Source organism: Hemitrygon akajei, chromosome 10, assembly GCF_048418815.1.
Source record: "Hemitrygon akajei chromosome 10, sHemAka1.3, whole genome shotgun sequence".
NCBI lineage: Eukaryota > Metazoa > Chordata > Chondrichthyes > Myliobatiformes > Dasyatidae > Hemitrygon > Hemitrygon akajei.
Genome location: NC_133133.1, coordinates 29602457 through 29620077, shown reverse-complemented (window position 1 = coordinate 29620077; position 17621 = coordinate 29602457). Strand labels below are relative to the sequence as shown.

General features: G+C 42.2%; 1 protein-coding gene across 1 annotated transcript in view; it reads left to right on the top strand.

Annotated features, from left to right (window-relative positions):
- Positions 1-16262: 16262 nt before the first annotated feature.
- Positions 16263-17621, top strand: part of LOC140734256 (short transient receptor potential channel 5-like) — a 132349-nt gene continuing 130990 nt past the window's right edge. Inside the window, exon 1 of the mRNA XM_073057980.1 lies at positions 16263-17043. The gene's annotated coding sequence lies outside the window, so the exon portion shown is untranslated. The remainder of the gene's footprint in view (positions 17044-17621) is intronic.

Here is a 17621-nt window from a genome sequence, read left to right as displayed (position 1 = left end):
TCATACAAACTCTTCTCCCTCCTGCCGTCTGGGAAAAGGCACCGAAGCAACCAGACTATTTAACAGTTTCTTCCCCCAAGCTATCAGACTCCTCAATACCCAGAGCCTGGACTGACACCTTGTGCCCTATTGACCTGTTTATTATTTATTGTAATGCCTGCACTGTTTTGTGCACTTTATGCAGTCCTGGGTAGGTCTGTAGTCTAGTGTAGTTGTTTTTTTCCTCTCTGTGTTGTTTTTTACGTAATTTAGTCTAGTTTTTGTACTGTGTCATGTAATGCCATGGTCCTGAAAAACGTTGTTTCATTTTTACTATGTACTGTACCAGCAGTTATGGTCGAAATGACAATAAAAAGTGACTTGACTTGACTTGACTTGACTTGATTAAAAACTCCTCCAAGATGTACTTATTATTACTTACTGCCCATTACGCTGCTGGCATTTAGGGCAGCAACGAAGATCCTCCAGGTTTGTCTGTATAGAAGGAATCTTCTCCGTAACAATGGTTTTTTGACCATTCAGGGTTGTTAGCCCTGAGCTGAACCCCTGAACCTGGAGGACCAATGGACCACTCTTAGTCTGTCCTCTGCCCTTTGACCTTGTTAGGCATGAGTGATCCTACCAAAAGCTGAAGCATAAAGCCCTGACTCCAGCCAAAATAACTTTCTGAGTCACTGAGGCACTCAAGCCTCCAAATCCTATGACCATGATTGTGGTTTTCTTGAAGGTCCTATAAGACATATTAAGGACAAACGAAACCTGTAACGCCCTATACTGTGAGATTCATACACATCAGAAAAGTAAAAATGTCAGTAGTGGTTCTACATTAACTCTTTGCCCAAAAGTTATTGACAGTTAATTGCTAAAGTCAAGAGTGTGGATACTCCACTCTGGCCCCAACATCCGGCTGTGCTAGCAACAATAACATGAAACAGAGCAATATATCGACATGATGAAAAGCATCTACTTCAGATCAGTCATCACCTAATTTCAGTCAGTTTTGAGCAATTGACCTTAGCTTCTGTCAAAATATAATTTAAATGTTATTATCCTTTCTGACAGGAAGCGATTTAGTCAATTACACACTTATAGTATCCATTGGATTCAAACTACGTTTGTCATAATGATAGATCCTCTCATTCACTGCAACATCTAGGAACCCCAAATCCCATTCTTTGTTGGGACATTTAAACACATTCTCTCTTCTCTGTTGCCCCCCACACCCCATTGAGCAGAAGATACAAGAGCCTAAAATCATGTACCATCAGGATCAACGCTTCTATGTCTGCTGAGTTCCTCCAGCATTTTGTGCGTGCAGCTTCTGTCTTGCTGTTATATGACTATTGAATGTTTCCTTAGTACAATAAGATGGACTCTTAACCTCACAATCTTCCTCATTATGATCTTGCACCTTATAGCTGCACTGCACTTTCTCTGTGACTCTAACACTTCATTCCGCAAGCTGCAATTGTTTTACCTTCTATAGCCTTAATGCACTCTTGTAATGAATTGATCTGTATGAGCCATGTGCAAGATAGCTTTTTCACTGTACCTCGGTACATCTGTAAATAATAAACCAATTTACCAAATTTACTAAAATGTGGCTGGTTCTGATAGATATCAATTTTAAAACTCACTCACAATAGCAAATAAGATCTGTATTCAACAGGACACAGGTAACATCTGTGCAGAAAGAAATGGTTAACATTTTAAATCAATGCCTTTTCATTTGAACTCTGACAATGAATCTGATTTTTACTAAACATAAATGACACAACAGTTTCTTGATATTGACAGCTGAATCACAGATGTAACTATCAGAATACAACTACAACTAACATTTTGTACATTTTTCTTTTGCTAGTCTTGAGATAAAAGAGTTAAGATTTTATCAAAGGAAGGCATTCCAATCATATAACAACTAAATGTTGGCCTCTTAACATTGAAGCAACGAGTGGCTAATTGGATCTAGAAAATCTAAATATAAGACATCCAGGAGATTATTTCAAGCTATGTAAATTCAGATCTTCTTTTTAATTAGTTCTATATAATGCATGTTGTAAGTCCTGACGAAGGGTCTCGGCCCGAAACGTCGACAGTGCTTCTCCTTATAGATGCTGCCTGGCCTGCTGTGTTCCACCAGCATTTTGTGTGTGTTGTAAATCTATATTAGTTTTCAATTGGATTGTTTGAATCCCTGAAAGACCTGTTTCACCTATGCAAAACCTCTAAGAGAATGATCAATAAGCAGCAATTAGGGAAAATATTAAAACAATCAGGAGCAAACTTCTCCAAACATGATGGTGGTCAAGGATAGTTCATATTGCAACCTCAAATGCTTCCAGCTTCTATGCCTTCGTTGTTTTCTTCTAAGCACTTTAATATGATAAATAATGTCCCATTCAGCTGTGAAAACTAGATGGCAATGCTATCCACAAGCATTAGAAATGCTGACAAGTCTCAACCTGCACTTCTCACCTTCATCCTTCCAGCCAGTTCATTGACAGTGGTCCTCTTATTCCCACTTTTCATCCTACCAGCATCCACATTCAGTGGATCATTATCCATAATTCCTGGTCCTTCACAAGGTTCCTGCTGGCGCATATTTCTCTGCTGGGGATGGCACAGTAGTGTAAGGGTTAGTGCAATTACTTAACTGTGCCAGCAATCACTAGACGGGGTTCGGACACGCTGCTGTCTGTAAGGAGTTTGTACGTTCTTCCTGTGGCCACGTAGGATTTCTTCCACATTCTAAAGGTGTAAGCATTAGGGTTAGTAACTTATGGGTTACTAGGTAACTAGGGTTAGTAACTCATGGGCATGTTATGTTGGTGCCGGAAACGTGGCATCACCTACAGGCTCATCCTTGCTGATTTGATATGACGCAAACAATGCATTTCACTGTATGTTTCAATATCTCCTTGTACATTGTGACAAATAAAGCTAATCTTTATCTTTCACTATTCTGAAAGGGCTGTTACCTTTTCAGCTGCCTGGTTCACTTTTCCACCTTTTCAGTCTGCTCCACTTCTCACAGCATTTTCCCGTACAAAACTATTCCTTTCACATTTTCCCTCCCATTGAGCTAGAACTCCTAACCAGCTTCATTGGTGAAGTGGGGGAGCGAGTAAATGTTTGGAAGGAGGAGAAGGAGTGAAAGATGGTAGATTTGGAAAATAGTGAGAGAAATGAATGGAGGCCTTTGGCTGTGGTTAGTGGGTGGGGAGGGAGAGACTGCCGAGGTCATGGACACGATGGGGATGGCCTGAGGATATTTGGGGCAATGACAGGGTAGTGATTGGGGAAGATGGGACGTTCACTAGGGAAAAATGCTTGGAAATCATTTGAAGAGGCCATAAAGCAAAAGGTGAAAATGTTAGACTTCCAGAAAGCTGCTCAGACAAGATTGGGTGCCTTTCCGGTAATGGCATAGGGAACTTTAATGTACAAGACTCACATAGCTCATGGTCCTCACATGTGTTACATAATCTTGTTTTTGTTATCAAAGATGATGTCCATGCTGTCTGATCTTATTCCACATGCTCAATGTACGTGTCTCACGTGCATCAGAACCCAGAACAGTAACACAAGAAATCCTCTGCAGACGCTGGAAATCCAGAGTAAACACACAAAACGCTTCAGGAATTTAGCAGCTCAGGCAGCATCTAAAGAGAGGAATTAACAGTCCACACTTCAGGCCAAGACCCAAAACTTCGACAGTTAATTCTTCTTCTTAGATGCTGCCCAACCTGCTGAGTTCCTTCGTCATTTTGTGTGTATTACTGGAACAGAAATCTGGAGTGCACACCAAACATGCAAGGTATTTGATCACAAGCCCAAAATTCTCCTTCTCTCTCTCTCTCTCTCTCTCACACACACACACACACACACACACACACACACACACACACACACACACACACACACACACACACACACACACACACACACACACACACACACACACACACACACACACACACACCCCCCACCCCCACCCCCCAGAACAGGACTGCTACAAAGGTACCATTTTTATTCATCTGTAAAGAAATAACAAGGAACTGCAAGTTATTAATATGGGATCCTTTTTCTGAAATTCATTTGACTTTAGCATTTTTTCTCTAGTTATGGCTGTAAGTGGCGCCTGCAAATTGCTGCCTAATAACAGTGCAGCAAGTAATGACCTAAAACCCTCTTTAAAACAAAATTGCTAATGCACTGGAGGAAACCAGTTAATGCTATCAATCATTAGTGCAAAATCTGGGATAAAATATGCTTTCTGAGTTACAGTTGATATTTTAGCTATTTTTGCAATGCACTTTTTGCTTCTGTTAAGTAAGACCTTTACATGAGGTGTTAAGGTTTGCAGATTATAACATGAACAAGCCATTGAGAGATGCTGAAGGGTGACTCAGGATCATTCAGCTACTTTATCCAGTTTCTCTACCTCTGAGAAAATATTTGACTAAACACTTTGTCAACGTACTGTTAGCTCCTAAATTAAAATCTCCAGCAATTTTGCATTTACCATGCAAGACTTTGGTCCTAAACATTTTAATACTTCAAGTTTCTTAATACTCAGTTCAACCCTGTATTTGTATACAGATTCAAAACATAAAATATTTCTGTCTTAAACTTTGCAACCTCCCATTGTGTAACAAAATATTTAAAAATGTGTTTCTTAATATTTCCTGATTCAGCAGTGAGAGGTATTTACAAACAATGGGAGCTCTATACATGTGTTAAAGGTAATAGAAAAGTATTTTATTAGAGTTATATAAAGAATCATTTGATAAAAAAATATCAAGTATTCTCCTTTCTTTCAGAAAGAATCAACCAATCAATGAGCTGATCCATATACCACCTGTCAGGAAGTGGCCTGGTCGAGGGGAGTGCCTGGCGTGAAAAGTGCTAGTCTTTGGCTTGAGAGTCTTCGGCGAGGAGACTACGCCAGGCACAATTGGAGAGGGTGAAGACATGACCGCTAAGCTGATTCAGTGTGCTACATGCATGATGTGGGAGGTCAGGGACACTGACGGTGCCCCCGGCTGCTGCAGCTGTGGAAAGTGTGTCCAGATTCAGCTTCTGAAGGAGCATGTTGCAGCACTGAAGAAAGAACTGGATAACCTCAGGTTTATCTGCGAAAATGAGAGTTTTCTGGACAGGACCTACAGTGAGGTCGTTACACTGAGGATACCAGAAGAGAGAAAGGGGGCGACGATGAGGAAGGAAAGGATGCTTGAAGGTGACCCCAGGGGATGTACCTCTCGTAAACAGGTTCACCCTCTTGGAAGCTGTCAGGACAGAAGATACTGCCAGTCTGAGAGGCGGACAGGTCTGTGAGCCGAAAATTGGTGCAGAAACAGAGCCGAGGAGTCAGACATCAGGAAGAGCCGTGGTAGTAGGGCGCTCCATAGTAAGAGGTACGGAAAGGGGTTTCTGCGGCAACAGGCGAGATTTAAGGATGGTGTGTTGCCTCCCGGTTGCAAGGATCCAGGCATCACTGACCAATTGCAGGGAATCCCCAAGGGTGAAGGTGAACAGCCGGAAGTAGTAGTGCATGTCGGCACAAATGACATCGGAAAGAAGAGGAAGGACATTCTGCAGCGGGACTTCAGAGAACTCGGAAGAAGGCTGAAAAGCAGGACTTCCAGGGTGGTTATCTCTGGTTTGCTTCCAGTTCCTTGTGCTGGAGAGGGCAGGAACAGGGAGATAATGGATCTGAATGTGTGGCTGAGGAACTGGTGCAGGAAGCAAGGATTTACTTTCTTGGACCACTGGAATCTGTTTTGGGGTAGGGATGAATTGTACAAAAGGGACTGGTTGCACCTTAATAGACGGGGCACCAGCATTCTGGCAGATAGGTTTGCCACTGCAACACGGATGTGTTTAAACTAAGTAGTGGGGGGGAGGGGATGAACTGGAAATATAAGGATGGAGTTAAAGGGAAAGTGAAAATAAGAAAAGTTAAAAAGGACAACAGAATCAATGGAGTAGAAAACTCAAGAAGAGATCATACAGTATGGCCAAGTGAAATAGGAATTGATATGAAAGGAGAGGGGAGTACCGAATTAAAAGTATTATATATGAATGCACGAAGTATAAGGAATAAAGTAGATGAGCTTGAGGCTCAGTTGGAAATTGGCAAGTACGATGTTGTGGGAATAACTGAGACATGGCTTCAAGAGGACAGGGCCTGGGAAATGAATATTCAAGGATATACATCTTATTGAAAGGACAGACTGACTGGAAGAGGGGGTGGGGTGGCTCTGTTGGTGAGGAATGATATTCAGTCCCTTGCGAGGGGGGACATAGAATCAGGGGATGTAGAGTCAGTATGGATAGAACTGAGAAATTCTAAGGGTAGAAAGACCCTAATGGGAGTTATCTACAGGCCCCCAAACAGCAGTCTGGATGTAGGGTGTAAGTTGAATGAAGAGTTAAAATTGGCATGTCGCAAAGGTAATGATACAGTTGTCATGGGGGATTTCAACATGCAGGTAGACTGGGAGAATCAGAATGGTACTGGTCCCCAAGAAAGGGAGTTTGTGGAGTGTTTCCGAGATGGATTCTTAAAACAGCTGGTACTGGAGCCTACCAGGGAGAAGGCAATTCTAGATTTAGTGTTGTGCAATGAACCGGATTTGATCAGGGACCTCGAGGTAAAGGAACCATTAGGAGGTAGTGACCATGATATGTTTTAACCTACAATTTGAGAAGGAGAAGGGAAAATTGGATGTGTCAGTATTACAGTTGAACAAAGGGAATTTTGGAGCTATGAGGGAGGAGCTGGCCAAAGTTCAATGGAACAATACCCTAGCAGGGAAGACAGTGGAACAACAATGGCAGGTATTTCTGGGAATAATGCAGAAGGTGCAGGATTGGTTCATTCCAAAGAGGAAGAAAGATCCTAAAGGGGGTAAGGGGCTGCCTTGGCTGACGAGGGAAGTAAAGGGCAGTATAAAAATAAAAGAGAAGAAGTATAACATAGCAAAGATGAGCGGGAAACCGGAGGACTGGGAAGCTTTTAAAGAGCAACAGAAGATAACAAAAAAGGCAATACGCCAAGAAAAAATGAGGTACGAAGGTAAACTAGCCAAGAATATAAAGGAGGATAGTCAAAGCTTCTTTAGGTATGTGAATAGCAAAAAAATAGTTAAAACCAAAATTGGGCCATTGAAGACAGAAACGGGTGAATTTATTAGGGGAACAAGGAAATGGCAGACAAGTTGAACAGGTACTTTGGATCTGTCTTCACTAGGGAAGACACAAACAATCTCCCAGATGTAATAGTTGCCAAAGGAACTAGGGTAAAGGATGAACTGAAGGAAATTTATATTAGGCAAGAAACGGTGTTGGATAGACTGTTGAGTCTGAAGGCTGGTAAGTCCCCGGGACCTGATGGTCTGCATCCCAGGGTACTTAAAGAGGTGGCTCTTGAAATTGTGGATGCATTGGTAATCATTTTCCAATGTTCTATAGATTCAGGAACAGTTCCTGCTGATTGGAGGGTGGCTAATGTTGTCCCACTTTTCAAGAAAGGAGGGAGAGAGAAAACAGGGAATTATAGACCAGTTAGCCTGACGTCAGTGGTGGGAAAGATGCTGGAGTCAATTATAAAAGAGGAAATTACGACACATTTGGATAGCAGTAGAAGGATTAGTTCAAGTCAGCATGGATTTATAAAGGGAAAATCATGCTTGACTAATCTCCTGGAGTTTTTTGAGGATGTAACTATGAAAATGGACAAGGGAGATCCAGTGGATGTAATGTACCTGGACTTCCAGAAAGCTTTTGATAAAGTCCCTATAGGAGACTAGTGGGCAAAATTAGGGCACATGGTATTGGGGGCAAAGTACTGACATGGATTGAAAATTGGCTGGCTGACAGGAAACAAAGAGTAGCAATTAACGGGTCCCTTTCAGAATGGCAGGCTGTGACCAGTGGGGTATCGCAAGGTTCGTTGCTGGGACCGCAGCTGTTTACAATATACATTAATGATTTAGATGAAGGGATTAAAAGTAACATTAGCAAATTTGCTGATGACACAAAGCTGGGTGGCAGTGTGAAATGTCAGGAGGATGTTATGAGAATGCAGGGTGACTTGGACAGGTTGGGTGAGTGGGCAAATGTATGGCAGATGCAGTTTAATGTGGATAAATGTGAGGTTATCCACTTTGGTGGCAAGAACAGGAAGGCAGATTACTATCTAAATGGAATCAAGTTAGGAAAAGGGGAAGTACAACGGTGTTCTTGTACATCAGTCAATGAAAGCAAGCATGCAGGTACAGCAGGCAGTGAAGAAAGCTAATGGCATGCTGGCCTTTATAACAAGAGGAATTGAGTATAGGAGTAAAGAGGTCCTTCTGCAGCTGTACAGGGCCCTGGTGAGACCCCACCTGGAGTATTGTGTGCAGTTTTGGTCTCCAAATTTGAGGAAGGACATTCTTGCTATTGAGGGAGTGCAGCGTAGGTTCACAAGGCTAATTCCCAGAATGGCGGGACTGTCATATGTTGAAAGATTGGAGCGACTGGGTTTGTATACACTGGAATTTAGAAGGATGAGAAGGGATCTGATTGAAACATTAAGATTATTAAAGGATTGGACACACTGGAGGCAGGAAGCATATTCCAGCTGATGGGTGAGTCCAGAACTAGAGGCCACAGTTTAAGAATAAGGGGTAGGCCATTTAAAACAGAGATGCAGAAAAACTTTTTCACCCAGAGAGTGGTGGATATGTGGAATGCTCTGCCCCAGAAGGCAGTGGAGGCCAAGTCTCTGGATGCATTCAAGAGAGAGTTAGATAGAGCTCTTATAGATAGCGGGGTCAAGGGATATGGGGAGAGGGCAGGAACGGGGTACTGATTGTGTATGATCAGCCATGATCACAGTGAATGGTGGTGCTGGCTAGAAGGGCTGAATGGCCTACTCCTGCACCTACTGTCTATTGTCTATATACAGGTTTCCCTTGCTATCCGAAATTAGAGCATTCCTATGAAACCTTTCGTAAGCCAAAATGGCGTAAAGCGAAGAGGCAATTACTATTAATTTATATGGGAAAAATTTTTGAGCATTCCCCGACCCAAAATATAACCTACCAAATCATACCAAATAGCATATAAAACCTAACATAACACTAACATATAGTAAAAGCGCAATGATATGATAAATACACAGCCTATATAAAGTAGAAATAATGTATGTACGGTGTAGTTTCACCTACCAGAATCGGGAAGACTTAGCCAAAACCAATTTGTAGAAAAAAATCGGCGCGTCCCCGTATGCAACACACCTGCCTGCACAAGGCTTCACGGTCATGGTAGTCTTCCTCGGGGTAAACACAAGTTTAAAGCGGGCGCCCTTTTTCGTAAAAGCGAAAATCCTCTTCGATTTCTTTCGGTTAGCGAAAACAGGTACTAATGTAAGTCTTTCATAAAAGCGAAGTGGCGTAATGTGAACGTTCATAAAGCGGGGGTCACCTGAAATGCAAGAGGAAATCTCAGGGACTGAAAGCCTTTCTGCTCTCTCTGCCTCTTACACCAGTCATGACCCAGCCTAAGGCAAGATTCCTATTGGCACAAAAAAGTTACCCCTTTTTTATACCTTTCAAAACCTAGCATAATCCCTGCCACAGTACTTTTCCATTCAGTCATGAAACCATTCTGTGTCTCTAGTGATCCTTCTTATCTCTATCTCTAGTGATCCTTAGCCTATGTCAAAGACAGAGACAGCACGATTGCTGAAAGACATGTTTGACATCATCATCTACTTTGAAAGCTGAATGTCAGTACTCCTGTACGTTCTCAAAACATTCCCACATTTCAAGCTGACACCATTTTGTCCTACAACCTCCATTTTGTGTTCCATACTTATGCACGTACTAAGGAGGAAACAAATCATGTTCAGTTTAATCCTTTCCTCACACGCTGCAAAGTTGAAATTATGTCCCTAGCAGTCATTACAACAACAAGCTACCTGTATTAATTTTACGAGCTCGCTCAGACAGCTCAAGCATTTTAGAATCTGGATGGAAAGTGATCGGCGCAAGCTATTTGTCTGAATTTAACCTGATCAAAAGCTGGTAATTGTTGTTAACACTGGCATTTTAAAATGAGAAGCATTCCAGTTCCCATTCACTTTGATGAACAAAATTTTGAAAAAGTAACAGTCCTACTTTCCAATAAATTTTCCAAATACAAAATATGAAGGATAATTGATAAGTTCATGGCTTAAGGGGTGATTGATAAGTTCGGGGCCTGAAGGAGATGAGTTATTAACTTCAAACTTTCTACGCAATCACTCAGAGTTGAACTGCATGCGCATGTAAAGAAAGCTGTATAACTCATCTCCTTCTACCCTAGGCCACAAAGTTATCAATCACCCCTGCTGTGGACACTTTCTGGAGGTCCAAGATCCGTATGCTCCATGACCACTGGACTAAGTGTGTAAATGTAGGAGGAGACTATGTTGAAAAAGAAATGTGCTAGGTTTTCTAAATTGACTCCTTCCACCTTAGGCCACTAACTTATCAATTGTATTGTAAATGCTGGAAAAACTGAAGTTACCAGAAATATTCAAAGGATCAGGTAGCAATAGTGGAGAGCATGGAGTGAAACTTTCAAGTCAGGGATCTTACATCAGAACTAAGGAAAGTTAAAAAGGATTGAGGTCTCTTCTAATTTTTCCGAATTTTATCCATGGTAAAAGTACCTTGTCATAGCTGTACCCAACACCATACATGGATTCAGAATGTGGCTGTGATATAGCTGATAATAGTAACTTTAACAAGGAGACATTGTTCAAAGAACTTTGAAGCTGAGAGGTAATGTTAAAAACATTTAATGTAAAATGCGGCAATTAAATATTATGGCTCTATTACTACTGACTATTGCACCATGTAGATGCAAATTACTACATTTAATTTAGCTTAATTAATTTTTAAATTGTATTAAAAGCTCATAGTGCTAGATGATAGAAAAGAACCAGTTGAGAAGAGATTGTTTGGGAGATGTAAATAGTTTGGAAGTTACAAGATACCTAGTCAAATCATGAGCCTTTTTATAATTGCAATGATTTGTTTGTATTTTTCATTTTGTCTACTCAATGAAGTTGAACTTGTTAGGCACCACTGGATAACAGATATCAGAGCAGAGAGATTAATGTCCTTATCCACAATGAGTTGGAACAGGCAAGGATTAAATACGACCATTAAGTTTCACTCTATGGCGTCACCTCTGACTGTGAGTAACTGTTTTATCTTTATGTCAGAAGTTTAAGAATTTGTCCCACACTGGAGAAGTGTGCATAAAAGTCCAGGTTGACACTCCATTTAGACACTGTGCCTTTGAAACATTTGCCTTTAAGATGAGATGTCAAACTGGGGCCGCCCCTCTGATCTCCCTCTATTGGACATAGGAGGTCCCATGCATGAATCGAAAGAAGAGCGGGATTTGGGAATTGGGGTGCATTAACATTAGAATCCTGACCAATATGCATCTCTCATCCATATCTCTCGAAATAATCACCTAGATATTATTGTGCTGCTTTAAGAGCTTGCTGTTGCAAAATGCCTATCATATTTCCTACAATAATCATTGCAACAGTAATATTCATAGTCTCTAAAGCATTCCAGGTCAATTCAAAGAATATGATATTAATAAATATCTTGCTTTTGTGTATTAATAGAGACAAGATAAGCAGAAGGATTTAATTTTCCTGTATTTCTCTATTTCTCTCCTGAAATACAACTCACACTTGGAGACTGTGGGTAGGAATTAGCTCACACTTTAACTGAGCAACAGTAAGCAATAGTGAGCTATTCAAAGGAGAAGCTGATGGGGGTGAAGTAACAGTTGTAACAAACAGTGAGCTGACATTTGCACAAGTACACTTCCCCTAAGGAGACATCTGAGATCACATTTGGAAATATTGATCTGCCCACTCCTTGGTTCATAATGACATGGCCAAATATAATGTCCTGCATACAATGCAAGTGAAAGTCAGATTTGGCCCAGACTGGGAATCAAAGCTGGCATCCAGTGCATTACCTTGGCCTGGTATCACACCATAAGTAAAGTCAATTATATTTTACAAGTGGAGGGTTTCCTCTGAAAGTTAATTTATTCTTTACAGTTCTTTAATAACTAGTAAACAAGGATGGCTTCTCTACACCATAATAAATATTCAAGAGCCTCAAATGAATAGTGAGGAAACAGGAAGTTGGAATTTGTACCACATAATAAAAAATGAGCCTCAGGATATACTTCAAAAAAGAAGGTAAGAATGTTTTCACCAGACAGAGGAAGCATAATTACCTTACAACAAATGAGTAACTAACTGTGACTCTTTTCCCCAGTAGGGACACATGAGATAAAAGCAATCGTAGATCGCACAGCCCTCAAACTGACTCTTCCATACAAAAGTCCTTCAGAATTGGATCAACTCCAATTTTTCGCCCTCTCTGTACATCCTTGGGTTTGCTATCATCCCAAAAGTCTATATCCTCAGCCTTGGATATTGTCAGTAAGCATACATGGCTCTCTGGAATAGCAAATTCCATAGTGAAAGAATGTCTTTACATCTTTATCTCAAATGACACTGCCTTACTCTGGAATTATGATTCCTCATTCTGGACTCGCCAGGCCTGCTCAACAAAATCACCTCCCACACTTCTAGACCCCATAGGCTTTATGTCCATTCTGTTCAAACTCTCCTTGTAGGGTAGTCTCATTTCGCAGATCAACCTTGTTAAATCTCTTTGGAAAACAATTTCCTTTACACGAGGAGACCAATCAATACTTAGCATACCATGTAAACTTTAGTTCGGAACATTAAAATGATTTTTGAGTTATCTTGACCTTTTAAAACAATTCAAGTCAAGTCTTAAAATGGCGTTTATTGTCATTTCGACCATAACTGCTATGTACAGTACATAGTAAAAATGAGACAAAGTTTTTCAGGACCATGGTGTTAAATGACACAGTAGAAAAACTAGACTGAACTATGTAAAAAACAACACAGAGAGAAAAAAAATCAACTACACTGGACTACAGACCTACCCAGGACTGCATAAAGTGCACAAAACAGTGCAGGCATAACAATAAATAATAAACAGGTCAATAGGGCAGCAAGGTGTCAGTCCAGGCTCTGGATATTGAGGAGTCTGATAGCTTGGGGGAAGAAACTGTTAAATAGTCTGGTTGCTTCGGTGCTTTTTCCCAGACGGCAGGAGGGAGAAGAGTTTGTATGAGGGGTGAGTGGGGTCTTTCATAATGCTGTTTGCTTTGCAGATGTAGCATGTAGTGTAAATGTCCGTGATGGTGGGAAGAGAGACCCCAATGACCTTTTCAGCTGACCTCACTATCTGCTGCAGGGTCTTGTGATCTGAGATGATGCAATTTCCGAACCAGGCAGTGATGCAGTTGCTCAGGATGCTCTCAATACAAACCCTGTAGAATGTGATGAGGATGGGGGGTGGGAGATGGACTTTCCTCAGCCTTCGCAGAAAGTAGAGACACTGCTGGGCTTTCTTTGCTATGGAGCTGGTGTTGAGGGACCAGGTGAGATTCTCCGCCAGGTGAACACCAAGAAATTTGGTGCTCTTAGCGATCTCTACCGAGGAGCCGTCGATGTTCAGCGGAGAGTGGTCACTCCGTGCCCTCCTGAAGTCAACAACCATCTCTTTTGTTTTGTTCATATTCAGAGGCAGGTTGTTGGCTCTGCACCAGTCCGTTAGCCGCTGCACCCCCTCTCTATAAGCTGACTCGTCATTCTTGCTGATGAAACCCACCACAATCGTGTCATCGGCGAACTTGATGATGTGGTTCGAGCTGTGTGTTGCAGCACAGTCGTGGGTCAGCAGAGTGAACAGCAGCGGACTGAGCACACAGCCCTGGGGGGCCCCCGTGCTCAGTGTGATGGTGTTGGAGATGCTGCTCCCGATCCGGACTGACTGAGGTCTCCCAGTCAGGAAGTCTAGGATCCAGTTGCTTGCAATGTAGTGAAATGGGATGTAAGGTAATGGCAGCATTTCCTTACTGCCTCGAGAAGGTATAGTGGATTGCCACACATAGATGGTCAAGATGTTCTCACATTTAAGACCTTCTTTCTAATCTTTGCTATCTTCTTTTAATGCTTGATTAGTTTATGCTGAAGGATGATGAATTACAACGTGGGCCATCATGCAGCACAAGGAACTGTGACGCCACTGAAGCACTCAACACTGAAATTGCACTTTAGCTTCATCAGAGTGTTGGTGCCTGCTCTGAATGTTTGTCGTTATCTGCTTTTTTTCCTGATCTATGGAAATACAATTTGTTTAATCATACATTTTATTTAACATACTGAATCTTTTAGAGGAAAGCTCTACACAGAGAAAAGGTTTGCCTAAAGGTTCCTTAATTATCAAAGCTTCTCATGAAATTAAACCATTCCTTACCTCTATTATTTATTACTGGTGTGTAACTCTGCAATGGCAGTGATATCATCACCACCTATATTGACTTAGCAGTTGCATAGCACTAATATGGAAGCTGAATGACCCAGTTCTGAATTTGGAAAGAACACATGTGTGATAAACATCTTATACATACTCATTAACCGTTTCCATCCTCTCCTTGACTTTTAAATTAGATTCACATTATTTCGTTCCGTTTGCCAGTAGGTCCACATAAAGTTGTTGAGATCATTTTTAGTGGGTCGCTTAGTTTTCTCTTTGACATAGTGGGTGCATTCTAGCCTTTCAAGCAGAAAGTCACACTTTGGAAACGTTAAGCCTTGGCTGGGCTCGACAGGAATGAAAGGGTTACAATATGAGGAATGTCTGGCAGCTCTTGGGCTGTATTCCCTGGAGTTCAGGAGAATGGGGAGGGGGGGGGGATCGCATAGAAACATTCTGAATATTAAAAGGCCTGAACAGATTAGATATGGCAAAGTTGTTTCCCATGGTAAGGGAGGCTAGGACAAGAGGGCACGACTTCAGGATTGAAGGACACCCATTTAGAACAGAGACGTGGAGAAATTACTTTTGTTAGACGGTGGTAAGTCTGTGGAATTTGTTACCACAAGTGGCTGTGGAGGCCAAGTCATTGGGTGTATTTAAGGCAGAGATAGATAGGTTCTTGATCAGCCAGGGCATCAAAGGGTCTGGAGAGAAGGCAGGGGAGTGGGAATGACTGAAAGAATCGGATCAGCACATGATTGAATGACGGAGCAGTCTTGATGGGCCGAATGGCCGACTTCTACTCCTATAGCTTATGGTCTTGTGGACTGATAACGTTGCCACCATTTGGATGAGAAATTAAGTCAAGGCACCCAAAGGCATAAGCAATCCCAAGGCATTGTTTGAAGATTAGTAGAACAGCCTCTCTTTGTTTTGACCAGCTGTTAACCCAGAATTAACACCTAGAAACAGATAAATTATTCCATTGCCATTTCTAGTAAACAGCTGTGTACAGCTGTGCTCTATATCCCAGACAGCATTGACTATAAACACAAGAAATTCTGCAGATGTTGGAAATCCAAAGCAATACACACACAAAATGCTGGAGGAACTCAGCAGCTTCGGAAATGAATAAACAGTGGACATTTCACGCTGAGATCCTTCTTCAGGACTGGAGAGGAAGGGAGAAGACACCAGAATAAAAAGGTGGAGGAAGAGTAAGGAGGATAGCTAGAATGTGATAGGTGAAGCCAGGTGGGTGGGAAAGGTAAAGGGCTGGAGAGAAAGGACTCTGATAGGAGAGGAGAGTGGACCGTAGGAGAAAGGGAAGGGGGAGGGGGGCAAGAAAAGACAAGTGAGAAGAGGTGAAAGGCCAGAATGGGAAATAGAGGAGGGGGGAGGGAGAGGGGGAAGGAAATTTTTTTTTACCGTTAGGAGAAATGGATATTCATGCCATCAGGTTGCAGGTTTCCCAGACTGAATGTAAGGTGTTACTCCTCCACCCTGAGGGTAACAGGTACTCATCGTGGCACAGGAGGAGGCCATGGACAGCCATGTCGGAACAAGTATACTGACCGTGCCTCGGAAGCACTTTATTGCCTACAGGGTGCTTTTTTTTCTCAAATGTCTTGAGATCCATGAGTGCTCAACGTAAATCCAAGCTCCTTCTTCAGAGTGTGGGGGTTCAGTCCAAGCCTCCCCGAACTCACGTCGGTGTCCTGCACCATATTGATCAAGAATTGGTCTTCAGCACGTGCTCAATGTTGTGTCTTATGATAAGAGACACCTAACGCATTTTGTCCTCCTAGGCTGTGTAATGTTAGTTCGCTACGATAGCACTTGAGCATTAGAGCCGGCAGCACAGTCTGCCACCCCTTACGGACTGCCCGCAGCCATCGGTGACAGGGCGAGGATGGACAAGAGGGACGAGACAGGGAGAGAAAACAGGCAGCAACGCAAAGAACTCTCAAAAAAACCGACCTCGTGACTCACCTGTCAATGTTTCCGTGTGCTCGGCAACAGCCCCAGCCAGCTTCTCTTGCCGGCACAAGGTGTCAGACATGCTAGTAGTGTACGTGCTCTTGTTGAAGGGTGACAACAGACCCGGCCACATTAGGGAAAGCAGCCCCTCCGTCACCGACCTGCCGGGGATCTTTCTCGGCCAAAGATTGTAGCCGGGTTCAGATGGACGCACTGAGCCGGGCTTTGTTCTAGGCTTCGAAGTGAAATCCGGCTTGTAGCGCTCCTACCTCGATGAGGAAAATACGCGACCAGGTTCCTAAGGAGAATCTGAGAGAGGGCGAGGCAAACCTTCTCCCCTTCACTTTTACTGTCGGGTGAAAAAAAATTTCCACATGCATTTTAAAAAGGGACGCGTATTGCCATGAGTCTCAACGCAGAAAAAGTTCGTATTCAAAAACCTCATTAGAAGATGCGATTTTGAAGCGATTTGGGATCCTACCATCATCGGCGTTGTAGATAGTGTGTGTGTTGCGAAGTCTTGCAGAATGATAACGCTAGTACAATTGCTGCGTTTAAAATCAGAAGAAAACTACCCAGTATCGATTTGCGGGAGGGAAATAAGGAGGAACTCAGCATACAGGTAAATAGAAATATTTTATCTCGCTTCCGTAAGCTTTTGTTGGATATCATATTAAAATATAAGACCGATTATTTCAAGTGTTTGAGGTCTGAATCGGTGCAATGGTAGGTGAAGCCATTGCGGTTTAATTTCTATGTTTTAGTTTGGACACGTATAATTGGACTCGGTTGTAAAATGTCACATTAGTGAAAACATCAAAATGGACCAGGAATACGCCGCATCGGTATCTCCAGCAGCAGATGGGACTGGTCGTATTCAAATGGAATGCGAGGGCTCTGGCCAGATGGACTTTAGCGCAGAAACCAGAATGAGAGATGGTTGTCTATGCTATTTCCCATGCACTTGCGAAAAACTCTTTTAGCACTTACTGTTCGACCCACAAAATATTTTTGCGAGTCACCCCAACCAAAGGAAAACACTCCGCTTTAATACTTTGACCATTAGTCTCGCGGGGAGAAATCTGCACTTCTACCGGTGCTCGGTTTTGAACATGATTCTGAATTAATTCCGATACCACGAAGGCTTATTGATTTCTGACTACAGTAGGCTTGGGGGTGCTGGAATGATTTTAATGAAAA